The following is a 14,465-nucleotide window of genomic DNA, read 5'->3' on the forward strand; positions in this document are numbered from 1 at the left end:
TTCTAATTGTCAAACCAAGTATGACGTCATATATATAGTGACGTAGAAATGACGTCATAGGTACAGCAGGTCAGATTTCTATCAAATCAAGGATGACGTCACATTGTTAGTGACGTAGCAATGACGTCATAGGTATAGCAGGGGGATTTCTAATTGTCAAACCAAGTATGACGTCATATATATAGTGACGTAGAAATGACGTCATAGGTACAGCAGGTCAGATTTCTGTCAAATCAAGGATGACGTCACATTGTTAGTGACGTAGTAATGACGTCATAGGCATAGCAGGTTGATTTCTAATTGTCAAACCAAGTATGACGTCATGTTAGTGACGTAGAAATGACGTCATAGGTACAGCAGTTCAGATTTCTGTCAAATCAAGGATGACGTCACATTGTTAGTGACGTAGCAATGACGTCATAGGTATAGCAGGGTGATTTCTAATTGTCAAACCAAGTATGACGTCATATATATATAGTGACGTAGGAATGACGTCATAGGTACAGCAGGTCAGATTTCTGTCAAATCTAGGATGACGTCACATTTTTAGTGACGTAGTAATGACGTCATAGGTATAGCAGGTTGATTTCTAATTGTCAAACCAAGTATGACGTCATATATATAGTGACGTAGAAATGACGTCATAGGTACAGCAGGTCAGATTTCTGTCAAATCAAGGATGACGTCACATTGTTAGTGACGTAGCAATGACGTCATAGGTATAGCAGGGTGATTTCTAATTGTCAAACCAAGTATGACGTCATATATATAGTGACGTAGAAATGACGTCATAGGTACAGCAGGTCAGATTTCTGTCAAATCAAGATGACGTCACATTGTTAGTGACGTAGTAATGACGTCATAGGTATAGCAGGTTGATTTCTAATTGTCAAACCAAGTATGACGTCATATATATATAGTGACGTAGGAATGACGTCATAGGTATAGCACCTCGGTAACCTCCAATGGTGTTAAACCAGAAAGATTGTAATGACATAGTTACGTCACATGGTAGTGACGTCATGAGTCATTTGGAAGCAAAGATAATAAAATGCAATTAAGAATCTAACTTTCTTTTATTCAAATCCATAACAAAGTATAAATATGGGTGTGGATAGTCAATTTTTTAATGGGATAATTAAATCAATATTTTTTACCCAGCGGGGTCAACACACAATGACCCGTGAAAGCTAACCAACCAGTTATCAGTTTCTTGACCAATTCAAAGGTTTCTAGGTTTCTAAAGTTAACAGCTGATTACTGAAATAGGAAGAGAAATCCTTCGCTTCCCTTGTGCTCTTCCAGAAGTCCTTTTTCTATGTCACTGTTAAAGATTGTTTTGTTTTCATATATTAAAAGTAAACTGGTTAAGCCCAGAGGTCCCAAGGGGGGGAGGGGGGGGTAGGGTTCCTCTTGAGACATGCCTGAGCTAACGTTCACCCTCATGGGTATGTTTTATTATGGTACGTGAACTCTTGTTAGAGTAATGGCTTATGAAATGTGGAGTGAAAATCCCTTAGAGTTTTTCTCTTGGAGTAAATTCTTATGAAATGTGGAGTAAAAATCCCCTAGAGTTTTTCTCTCGTTTGAGTAAATTCTTATGAAATGTGGAGTGAAAATCCCCTAGAGTTTTTCTCTTGGAGTAAATTCTTATGAAATGTGGCGTGAAAATCCCTTAGAGTTTTTCCCTTGGAGTAAATTCTTATGAAATGTGGCGTGAAAATCCCATAGAGTTTTTCTCTTGGAGTAAATTCTTATGAAATGTGGCGTGAAAATCCCATAGAGTTTTTCTCTTGGAGTAAATTCTTATGAAATGTGGCGTGAAAATCCCATAGAGTTTTTCTCTTGGAGTAAATTCTTATGAAATGTGGAGTGAAAATCCCTTAGAGTTTTTCTCTTGGAGTAAATTCTTATGAAATGCGGCGTGAAAATCCCATAGAGTTTTTCTCTTGTGTGATTTAATTCTTATGAAATGTGGCGTGAAAATCCCATAGAGTTTTTCAATTAGAATTCCTTATAATATCAGTGTAATGACAAAAAAATACCTATGAATGAAATATGAGAAACTCTACGGGATGTAAACATACATTTTCATTATGCTTTCAATTTACCTTTGGAGTTTCTTAAAGGAAATTCTGCCTTAGTATAAAAAATTTCATCTTTTCCTTCAAGCTCATAGAATAAAGGGAAATTTTTACCATAAAGATATCTATAATTAATAAATTACCCATTGGGACAGTTATAAATAATAATGTAAGCGTAAATATTAAATAAGGAAATTTTATAATTGTTTTCAAAGCTATTTGGAATTTAGAATTTAATTTCTCGATATAGACTGATATTTAGCAAGTTTAGGGTAATTTAAGCAGGCAATTTTCAAACTCAAAGCAATGAAAATATAATATAATCTGTAATATTTCGATGGGGGATATTTCAAAATCGTTTTCAAAGTTATATTGAATTTAAATTTACTTTAAATTTCTCGATTTGAGCAACTGACTGAAATTATTTAGCAAATTTATCATAATTAAGACAATTTTCTAAAATTTTTAGCATTCTTACGTCAGATTTTAAATGAAAAAGTCAATAAGGGTGACTAAATATGAGTAATTTTATGATCATAAGTAATATAATAATAAAATACTTAAATTTTGTCTCCAATACTGGCTATTAAACGTATAATATGACGGGAAAATGCCAAATTATATTAGAAAAATTGTCACAGTATCCCATACTCAACAAAGGGATTTCAAACTTTGAATTTTTATAAATGAAAATGCTAATTTCTTACAATTTAAGTAATTGGTTTCGTTATTCCAAATACATTTTCTTGGCCTTTCAATGTAAATTTGGTGTTTTAATGAATTTAAGACAAAAAAATTATATACCCAGTGCTGGGATTTAAAAAATAAAAAATACCTAGATATAGACTTTGAATACCTTCGTTTTTTTCGATTTTTGCAAATTAGTTTTAATTTAGATATTTTTTGATAAACTTGCGTATTTTAATAAAGAATTTTACTCTGATTTCATAAGAATAAGAAATTTTTTTTTATAATATAGCTGTCAATTTTGATTCCCAATTTTTATTTTCTGATTTATCTTTTGATTTTGTCCATTTTACTTTAATTTTATCGATAATTGGTTTACTTATTAATCATTTAAACTTAAATTAAACTAACATCAATGGAAAACAGTAATTTTACTGACAAATGACTTTATAGATTATTTTAACTTGAATTCAAGTAAAACTCAAGACTCAATGTGGAACAAGATTTAAGCTGAATGAAAATCAAAAGTCTTCAAACTTTAAACAATTAAATATATCTTCTGATTAATTTATAGATTAAAATCATCTTTCTGTACTTATATCTTTTGGCAGATTAATTTTGACTTCACCTTCATATTTCATTTATGATAAACTCTAGTATTTTTTAGATATTTCATTACTTTAGTTTCTTATATGCTGCAATTCATTTACAATTAAATCAATATTTTAAATCTATATTTGCATTTTCCCCCGAGCTTTTAACTTGTCATTTTCCCATTTTAGTTTTTACTGATTGTTGACTATCATCATTGCATTGATTTTAGCTGTAATTTCACTATATTTAGAACTTTATGAAATTATATTAGCAATTATTAGATTTTCCAAACCAAAATTACTTCAATTCTTTGGTTATTTTCCCATTCAAGTAGCAAGTTTAAATGTTCAATAGGTAGGTTAGGTTAGGTTAGCCATTATTGTTAGGTTTATGCAAACTAAATTGTTTTAATTAAATTTAAATATTTATGGAGTAAAGTCTTATGGCTTAATGTTAATTCAAACGATTTTAATTAACGTGATCTGAACCGATTTTTTTTCTATATTGAAATTAGCAAGTTAACGGTACTTTACACATCCCATTCTAACATTTTCCAACATCCCGATGTTAAATTTTACATCAAGTTGTCAAGAAGCACGACTAAATTGAACTAATTTTATGACCATAAGTATTGTAACCACAAAAAGACTTCAATTTTGTCACTAACACTGACTACTAGAAGTTAAATTTGACAGGGAAATGACAAATTATACGGTAAAAAGTCACTTATACATTGCAAATTAAAAAATTTCTACAATTAACTATAGTCCATTTCTTTTAGCGATGCAGATTTGCACCGACTCACAGCGGTGCCCTTTTAGCTCGGAAAATTTTCCTGGTCGCTGATTGGTTAGAATTATCTCGTCCAACCAATCAGCGATCAGGAAACTTTTCTGAGCTAAAAGGGCACCGCTGCGAGTCGGTGCAAATCTGCATCGCTAAAAGAAATTGACTATAGTTTTTAGCTTTACTAAACCAAATATGTTAATTATAGATTATATTTTAAGAACTAAACAAGTTAATTAATAGTTAATTCGCACGATTAAAAGAATTTTTTTATTGTGCTAAATTGCATTAACACAATCTATTCATTAATGTAGGATAAGTTTCATCATTTGTTATTTCATGAAATTGGATTTTAATAGGTCTAGCCATTTTGATTAATTCAAAAATTTAATAATCTATATTTTCAATCTGGTGCCACCTTCGCTAACAGGAGTTTACATGAATACTTGTCGACAAACCTTTATTATCTTTTCAGATGTCTTTCTCAAGATTAGATTTATTCAGAAATAATTCAAAACGCCATAATTATGAGATTTTCACAAGTAAACCAAACACTTTAACCCTTTTACCCCCAAAGGACGTACTGGTACGTTTCACAAAACTCATCCCTTTATCCCCATGGACGTACCGGTACGTCCTTGCAAAAAAAATGCTATTTAAATTTTTTTTTTCATATTTTTTATATTTTTTTGAAAAAATTCAGGCATTTTCCAAGAGAATGAGACCAACCTGACCTCTCTATGACAAAAACTAAGGCTGTTAGAGCAATTTAAAAAAAATAAACTGCAAAATGTGCTGGGGAAAAAACAACCCCTTGGGGGTTAAGGGTTGGAAATTTCCAAAGAGCCTGGTGGTAAAAGGGTTAATCAACGTTTAATTTTATTAAAAAAAGTCATCCTTCAGTCTGTTACAACAATACAATTACTTACATCAAGACACGCACTTCCCCCTCAAAAGCAGACAAGTGACCTAAACAACTGAATCGACTTCGGTCGCGACACTCATTCCATGTAAGTGATTAAATCAGGTAAATACTCATGAACCTCAGGGCCTCTTCAGTGTCTGTGAGATCGGCCTTACAAAATTCATACCATTGTCAGATAGAATTGTCCCGCTTTTGGACATTTGTTTTGATGTTTTAAGGGTTTTCTTTAATATTTCATCTTACGAGTTTCACAAGACTAAATTGCTATCTAATACCGCTTACTAAAACAGGTCAACAGGTAAAGTTTGGTGTTCTATTACTGCTAAAGAAGGTGATGAATGCAAGAGTTGATGGGAGAAGTACAAGAGGAAGGCCAAGGTTTGGGTGGATGGATGGAGTGAAGGAAGCTCTGGGTGATAGGAGGATAGATGTGAGAGAGGCAAGAGAGCGTGCTAGAAATAGGAATGAATGGCGAGCGATTGTGACGCAGTTCCTTTAGGCCCTGCTGCTTCCTCCGGTGCCTTAGATGACCGCGGAGGTAGCAGCAGTAGGGGACTCAGCGTTATGAAGCTTCATCTGTGGTGGAAATGTGGGAGGTTGGGCTGTGGCACCCTAGCAGTACCAGCTGAACTCGGTTGAGTCCCTGGTTAGGCTGGAGGAACGTAGAGAGTAGAGGTCCCCTTTTTGTTTTGTTTCATTGTTGATGTTGGCTACCCCCCAAAATTGGGGGAAGTGCCTTTGGGGCCTTTGGTATATGTAAAATAAACTTGGTAAATAAAATTCAGTCAAGAACTCCCATTTCTATGCAACATCATGTAAGCCTACAATTGCTGGACAAAGTCCCCTCTACCATTTGCAAGAATCTCTCTACTTAATTGGCAGAATGCAACGCAGAATCTATAAAATTGTAGGAACACAAACTTAAGATAAACTTTCTGAGCTAAGAAACTATTTCACATGACTTTCATGGCTGTAAAATCTAGTTTTCATACAAATAAAACTCAGAAGAAATGTTAGGGGGTATATAGAAAAACAAGCAGAATTTTGAAAACTAAAAACTAGAAATTTGAAAAAACTTTTAGGTATGAGATTTTCATGAATGGAATTATTGTGTGGAACTTTCCAAAAGTAATTTTCAATGACAAATAACATATTTTTGGACCAATAATTAAAGTGCATTCTGGAAAAATACCTTCCTATCTGTGCCATTGCAAGTAAAAACTGACAGTTCAGGCATAACAACTATGGAGAAATATGCTTTTTTCAAAAGAAAATGGGTTGAAAGTAGGAAAAATCACAGACAAAACTAATATTGTACGGTAAAAGTTTTCACAAACCGATAAAACAAGGACATCCAGAAAGTCAGTCGATGCCTTAACGTTTCTGATGTATCATGTATCAGTAAATATTTCTTTGAAACACTGCAATATAAGCAACTTTATAAGCCCTTTTATAATTCTCTTATAGTCTTAGAAGACTAGCTTTTTCTATCAATGCTTGTTCAGCATTAAGAGTTATATAATTGAGAGTTAATATCAGTTAATATTTGTTAACGGAATTGTAGTGAAGTTCCGATGAATAAACTAATTCGCAAGTAGTGATTCTGCAATTGGTAACGTCTGGTCATAAAACACACTCAATTCAAACAAATAAAAATCTATCTATATTTACTATACCCATCAGTATCATAAACAGACTTTCCCGGACCAAATCCTGTACAAAACAATAACTTTCTAAATCAAGGATAAAAGACAGGCTCAGATTTCCTATAAAAATGAATGAAAAGCAAAAATCTATAAGAAATGCTATCTAATTAAATTTCTTATGAATACCAATGAACATATCCCAAGCTTCGAACTTTATATTACGGAAGGTAAATAATATTGTAGACTATGAATTCTCAAGGCAATATGACAATAAGTAAAAGACTTTCTAAATCTAAATTTGCCAAACCATCTGTAATTTCTGGAGCCAAAATTATCTTAAACTAAGATTACTAAAGACCAAAATTTGTACGGGACAAATTCTTTCTGAATCCAACTAAAGAATAGTTCTATTACTCTTGAACAAACTTGATGAAAAGCAGTTGAAAACTAATTGTTTACTAAACTCCTGATATCTTACAAGACCAAGAACTATAACCTAAGCCGCAAACTTGTACAGGAATTACATTCAGGCATATAACGAAGATCCCTTTCCTGAAAGAACCATGGAACTTCAGAGAGGCACTTTTTGCCTCAATCAGTGACAAAAAAGAATTATTATTATTATTATTATTATTATTACTTGCTAAGCTACAACCCTAGTTGGAAAAGCAGAATTCTATAAGCCCAGGGGCCCCAACAGGGAAAATAGCCCAGTAAGGAAAGGAAAGGAGGAAAAATAAAATATTTTAAGAAGTGTAACAACATTAAAATAAATATTACCTATATAAACTATAAAAACTTTAACAAAACAAAAGGAAGAGAAATCAGATAGAAGAATAGTGTGCCTGAGTGTACCCTCAAGCAAGAGAACTCTAGCCCAAGACAGTGGAAGACCATGGTACAGAGGCTATGGCACTACCCAAGACTAGAGAACAATGGTTTGATTTTGGAGTAGCATGAACGTATTACTTCCATAAACATGACCTATAAAAGCCAAAAAGCCTGGGTAACCATTGAGAAACTGAACTTGGAAAAGCCCCAGCCTAGATTAGCTGCCTTAAACCCCACCTAGGTGGTGCACCAACTGCTGCTGAACAGCAAGCCTCACAACAAAGAGTGGGTACCTAACAAACATGAGATACCTTAAAAAAATGAGACACGGTATGGACCATATCATGCAAAACCGTGACGACACCTTGCAACTGTTCACCTTAAAAGAACTAAATTATTATTATTATTCTTACTAGCCAAGCTGCAACCCTAGTTGGAAAAGCAAGATGCTATAAGTCCAAGGGCTCCAATAGGGGAAAAATAGCACAGTGAGGAAAGAAAATAAGGAAATAAATAAATTATGAGAATAAATTAACAATAAATCATTCTAAAAACAGTAACAACGTCAAAACAGATATGTCTTATACAAAGTATTAACGTCAAAAACAGATATGTCAAATATAAACTATAAAAAGACTTATGTCAGCCTGGTCAACATAAAAACATTCGCTGCAAGTTTGAACTTTTGAAGTTCTACTGATTCAACTACTCGATTACGAAGATCATTCCACAACTTGGTAACAGCTGGAATAAAACTTCTAATGCTGCTATGAAACTTCTCAGACCGGAGAAAACGGCTGGCGTAGTTGACCTAATAAAAATTATCTTACATTTTGGAGACAAAACAAAAGCATGGCTCCTGTTGCTATTCAATTCCTGTGCAACGACTTACCAAAATCCAAAAGATCTGGAGAAGAGCGAGAGTAACGGCCTTGCTGAAACCAGGGAAAGATCCATCATCCCCCAAGAGCTATTGACCTTTATCCTTAACCCTTTTACCTCCAGGCTATTTGGAAATTTCCAACCCTTAACCACCAGGGGGTTATTTTTTTCCCAGCACATTTTGCAGTATATATTTTTTTAATTGCTCTAACAGCCTTAATTTTTGTCATAGAGAGGTCAGGTTGGTTTCATTCTCTTGGAAAATGCCTGAATTTTCTCAACAAATTATCAAAAATATGAATAAAAAATTTTTCATAGCATTTTTTTGCAAGGACGTACCGGTACGTCCATGGGGGTAAAGGGATGGCTTTTGTGAAACGTATCAGTACGTTCTTTGGGGGTGAAAGGGTTAAGGTTGACAAAGACTATACTGGTGATTTCCTTCTCAAGCTTGTTCTCAATGTATTGCATCACGTTTCACATCGGACTGCAGCAGGATCAACCTCGTCTAAACCCAGCTTGGTTTGACGACTGGTTCTTCGGTAGTTGGTTGGATATGGGCTAAGATCATTCGTTCGTGTAAGTTGTACAGGATACGCATTAACCCTTTTACCCCCAAAGGACGTACTGGTACGTTTCACAAAAGCCATCCCTTTTTTTCATATTTTTGATAATTTTTTGAGAAAATTCAGGCATTTTCCAAGAGAATGAGACCAACCTGACATCTCTATGACAAAAATTAAGGCTGTTAGAGCAATTTAAAAAAAAATATACTGCAAAATGTGCTGGGAAAAAAATAACCCCCTGGGGGTTAAGGGTTGGAAATTTCCAAAGAGCCTGGGGGTAATAGGGTTAAACAGCATATGTTACTGTAAACTATAGAACAATCGTTCTGAATGTGGCCCAACTGTAGGAAATACCAGCATAGTCCACATCGCTGAATTATTACTTTCCAATCAGCAATATTTTGTAGAAATAGATAACAGGAAAAGCAGATGGAAGATACATAACAACGGCCTTCCACAACAGTCAGTGCTGGCACCAACACAATTTAAAATCTATACATATGACCAGCCTAAGTACCAAAGCATCCGCAGGTACATATATGCAGACAACCTGTGCATTTTTAGTCAATCGGACTCCTTTACTACCATCGAAGAAATTATGTCAAAAACACTGACTACCCTCTCCTCCTACAAAAAGTGGCACCTCAATGCCAATCCAAGCAAAACACAGGTGCGTGCCTTCCACGTGATCAATCGCCAAGCAAAAAGGAAATTAAAGATCAAATTGGGTAACAAAACTGGAAAATCCTCCCTACTCCGTCTACTTAGGTGTCACTCCTGACACAACACTCTCCTTTAAAGAAAATACAAACAAATGCAAGTAAAGTAGCAACTACGAACAAACTCCTCAGTAAACCCGCCAACACCAGCTGACGAACAGACCCTGAGGCAGACAAACAGCCCTGGCATTTTGTTACTCTACTGCAGAGTACTGTGCACCAGTGTGGGCAAGCTCATGCCATGCCTATAAGGTAGATCCAAAGCTAAATAAGACATGTCATATTACTGGCACCTTAAAAATCAACCCCTCTAGCATCTTTATACACAGTACCAGGTATCCCGCCACTCAATATACGAGAAACGCTAGCAAAAACTGAAAAGAATAAAATTAATGATCTCCGGGATCCACTCCACAATTATCGGGAAGCAGGGCGGACTGAAATCCCACTAAGCTAGTGATAATAATAACAAAAAGCTTCATAACAGTGGATGGACTAGATCCAATCAGGGCAGCTGCTCACAAGCTAGAAAAGTGGCTGAAAAGAGACCAATGGCCATCCGATGGAGCGCTGCCCAAACACCCTGACCAAGAACAATCGAGTAACCCTAAACAAAGGGTAAAAGTGGGCAAAACTAAAGATAACAGCCACAAATGGAGATCACCCACCAACCTTCAATGCCCAAGTGGGGCAACACTACAATGGAAAACATCCTACAAGGGTATCCACTGGACTCTCCTTGATCAGATCAAGACCTCAGAGAAACAAACGACAACGCCATCCTGTGGGTTCGAAACTGGTACGATTATACGATGACCTCAAGTACCAAAGAATAGACTTTCTAAGACCAAATTTGTAAAGTACAAATTACTTTCTGAATTAAGACTAAAAGACACGTTCAATTGTTCTAGAACAAAAATTACTTTCTGAATTATGATTAAAAGACACGTTCAATTGTTCTAGAACAAAAATTACTTTCTGAATTAAGACTAAAAGACACTTTCAATTGTTCTAGAACAAGACTTGACAAATAGCAAACAGTAAACAAGATATGTTTTCTGAATTCCCAAATTCTTACAAAAGAATACAAGTTTACATAGGCTAAGCTACAAACTTTTTTCCCTGAAAGTTGAACAAACATTGAAAACGATGAATCTTGAATCATAAAACCATAGTTTCCAAAGTGAAAATGACGAGTAAAACCATTTCTACATACACTAGTACCACAATTTATCTTAGTTTTCTGAAGACGAAAGTATCACAAACTAATAGACGTTCTTAGAACGGAATCTATTAAAGAAAAAAACTATTTTTAAATCAAACTAAACTTGGGCTTAGTTGGTCTAGAACAAAGATTTGCTGAAAAAGGAAAAGATAACATTTTAAAGTTTTCTGATCTGAAAAGTTAAAAATTGCAGGTCACATATCAGATGTTGCCAAAACTTATATAATTAAAATTTAAACAAAATTGAATGCTTGAATCCTGAATCAATATTCTGATGGAAAAATGAAATCAGGTAAAACACTTTGCTTATCTGTAAGTACCAAAATCTATTTTAATTTATGAAGCCAAAGGAATCATAAACAGATAAGACTTTCCAAGATTAAAATCTGCGCAGGAAACAAACTTTAAGCAGACCAAAAGACAGATTCAATTGCTCAAGAACTAAAACTTGAAGAAAAGCAAACCTCTTTCACTTGAACGACACCTCGTAGTAATGGAGGATTTTGAGGAGGGAGAAGTCTAATTGGAAAGGGACCTCTGGTAGTGGTATCACTCGCCCCAGTTTTAATACTGACACCCTTTAGGGGTGAGCGAGCTGGATATTTTCCTAGCATTTCATGCAACTTTTTCCTCTGGTATATTTAGCAGTACAGTGAACCCTCGCTAATTCGCGGTTCGACCATCGCGGATTCACCACTTCGCGGATTTTTTTCATAACCCATGTATATACATATATCGCGGATTTTCCAGAAATATCAAAAATACCGCGATGTGACCGATGGTGCGAGATTGGAGAAAGTAAGGAAAATTGAATCGTGATTGATTTTCAATATAAATGAAACTTTGAGGAGCAACAAAGATTTGTTAGAGAGATAGAGAGAGGTAAGGAATGGGAGGTAGTGAAAAGTAGCCCACAGAGAGAGAGAGAGAGAGAGAGAGAGAGAGAGAGAGAGAGAGAGAGAGAGAGAGAGAGAGAGAGAGAGAGAGAGAGAAAGAGAGAGAGAGAGGGGGGGGGTTTAAATGTAATAAACAAAAAAATTTGATAGGTTATAACACATTGGTGCTTATGTAATATCAACTGTATAGTGTAGACGGTTTGAATAAGTTAAGAAATGGTATAAATGATACTTTGTTAGTGTATTCGTACACACTCAAGAGCGGCAGCTAGATGACAGCTGATCTAATCACAGCCAAAAGTAAAAAAAAAAAAGAAGTCAACAATACTCGATTTTTAAAACAAACCCGAAATTTAAAAACAAAAGTACACGCTTTCTTAATGTGCAATTAACTATTTAAAGAGTGGCAATTTTCTAGAATAAAATGATATTTCCCAAAAATTAGTGGTTTGCTGATGAAATCGGATGCCGTATTTTTAGCTATGATTGAAATGGATGTAGACTCGGCCTAATTATTTCGTTTCGTATTTAACTGACACTAAGAAAACTAATTTTAGTTTCTTCATCTAAATGTAAGTACAGTATTGTATAACACGAAGAGAGAGAGAGAGAGAGAGAGAGAGAGAGAGAGAGAGAGAGAGAGAGAGAGAGAGAGAGAGAGAGAGAGAGAATCAGCTGTTGTACTCAAATGGCGTGTTTTTGTTTCGTGAGAATTTCATCGCCACGACTTTAACAACAACATACTGTACTGAACTTTACAGTATTATACAGACTACTGTAATATGATAAAGTAAAATATTTGTAATCTATTTTATATGAAATGGGGCTATTTTTTTTTCAAATTTACATTTACGTATGTAAAACAACTCTCTCTCTCTCTCTCTCTCTCTCTCTCTCTCTCTCTCTCTCTCTCTCTCTCTCTCTCTCGTAGATTGTTTTCCTGCTTTGCTACGTATGTATGATTTTATATAGATAGGGTAAATAATATTTGTAATAACATATTTCATTAAAGCTTTTACTGTAATATCATTATTTATCACTTTCATCATGCGCGTTAAATTCCTTAGTTTGTTTACTGAGCGTACTTTATGACGTCGTCGTTTCAGGCGGCGTCATAAAGAAAAACATTTCATTTGGAAGTCCTAAGAAAAATTAAGTAAAACATTAGTAATAACCAAATCAACATACTGTACTGAATAATCAATATAATCGATGCAGAAACTAACCTATACATAGATGTGTAAATGCGTTTGTTTCTTCATTATAATCAGAGATAAACGTAAACAAAACATTGGTTGCCATTTTTCATCGTGCTTTTTGGCGTGTTTAGGAAACGCATGATATAAAGTCGCCCTTAATATTTGTGCCTGTTTTAGTTTAGGGTACGTTAGTACATGCATTAAGTGTTCTGTACATTAAAGGGTAGTTTGTTAACAGTACTACGTACAAGGGAAGGTTTTAAAAGTCTGAATATACATGTTGAATAAATAGGTAAATATGGTGTCACTACTTCGCGGATTTTCACCTATCGCGGCCGGGTCTGGAACCTATCTACCGCGATAAACGAGGGTTCACTGTATCTATACCTTTGAAATGGTGCTTTAAGGAGCATTTCATGGAGCGACACAGGTCCCTCGCCCAGAAATAGATTTTTCCTTTGTCAAAATCCCTTTTTTTGAGCGCCCAACTTCCTAAACTAAATTTCTAATCTGGAAATATTTTAGCAAGCAGTTAGATAACATTGAAAATTATACATCCTGAACCTATCCTCATGTAGAAGACAAGATTAGGGCCTAATTCATTTGAAACAAATGGAACCTTAAACCTAATATCAAACTTACATAAATTTCAAACCTTGATGTTTGAAACATAGAAGCACTAAATGTCAATTTCTGATGTTAGGAATTAGAATATGAAAACTAAAAACCACAGTTACATTGCGTATTGAATAATATAGTCAATTTCTTTTAGCGAGGCAGATTTGCACCGACTCGCAGCGGTGCCCTTTTAGCTCGGAAAAGTTTCCTAGTCGCCGATTGGTTGGACAAGATAATTCTAACCAATCAGCGATCAGGAAACTTTTCCGAGCTAAAAGGGCACCGTTGCGAGTCTGTGCAAATCTGCCTCGCTAAAAGAAATAGACTATAAGTATTATTATTATCATCTAATATCCTGATAACAAATGGTGTTGTATAATAACTGGAAGCGAAGTATCATTAACAAACTCTTCCTATCGTCCAAACTCCACCATTTGGTTCTTTCAGATTTCCTTGCTTCTGTCATGAACTAAATATTTCTCCAAAACTATTAAACCAAGAACAAACACCTTATATGAATCCAATACTTCTTAAACCAAGTAAAATACTATCACGATTTACAGCTAAAAGTCGCAAGTTAGAGATAATCATGACTTCCAGCAAACAAAATCTAACTATGATCAAATATGAGCAGATGAATCCCAATATCTCCTTAACACTGAAATGCCAAACCAAAACTACTATCTACTGGTGTGTAAAATGACTGCATTTCAACGCATCAGGAATGAAGACATTGAGACAATAATACTATCATATAATAGACTATCATATAATGGGTGGATGGATGGAGTGAAGAAAGCTCTGGGT

At 34.7% G+C, this 14,465-nt stretch overlaps 1 long non-coding RNA gene across 3 annotated transcripts in view; it reads left to right on the forward strand.

Annotated features, from left to right (window-relative positions):
• The window catches only part of LOC137636313 (uncharacterized), a 175,896-nt gene that overhangs the window by 83,624 nt on the left and 77,807 nt on the right, over nt 1-14,465 (forward strand). The window lies entirely within an intron of this gene.

Source organism: Palaemon carinicauda, unplaced genomic scaffold, assembly GCF_036898095.1.
Source record: "Palaemon carinicauda isolate YSFRI2023 unplaced genomic scaffold, ASM3689809v2 scaffold27, whole genome shotgun sequence".
In the NCBI taxonomy this organism is placed as follows: domain Eukaryota; kingdom Metazoa; phylum Arthropoda; class Malacostraca; order Decapoda; family Palaemonidae; genus Palaemon; species Palaemon carinicauda.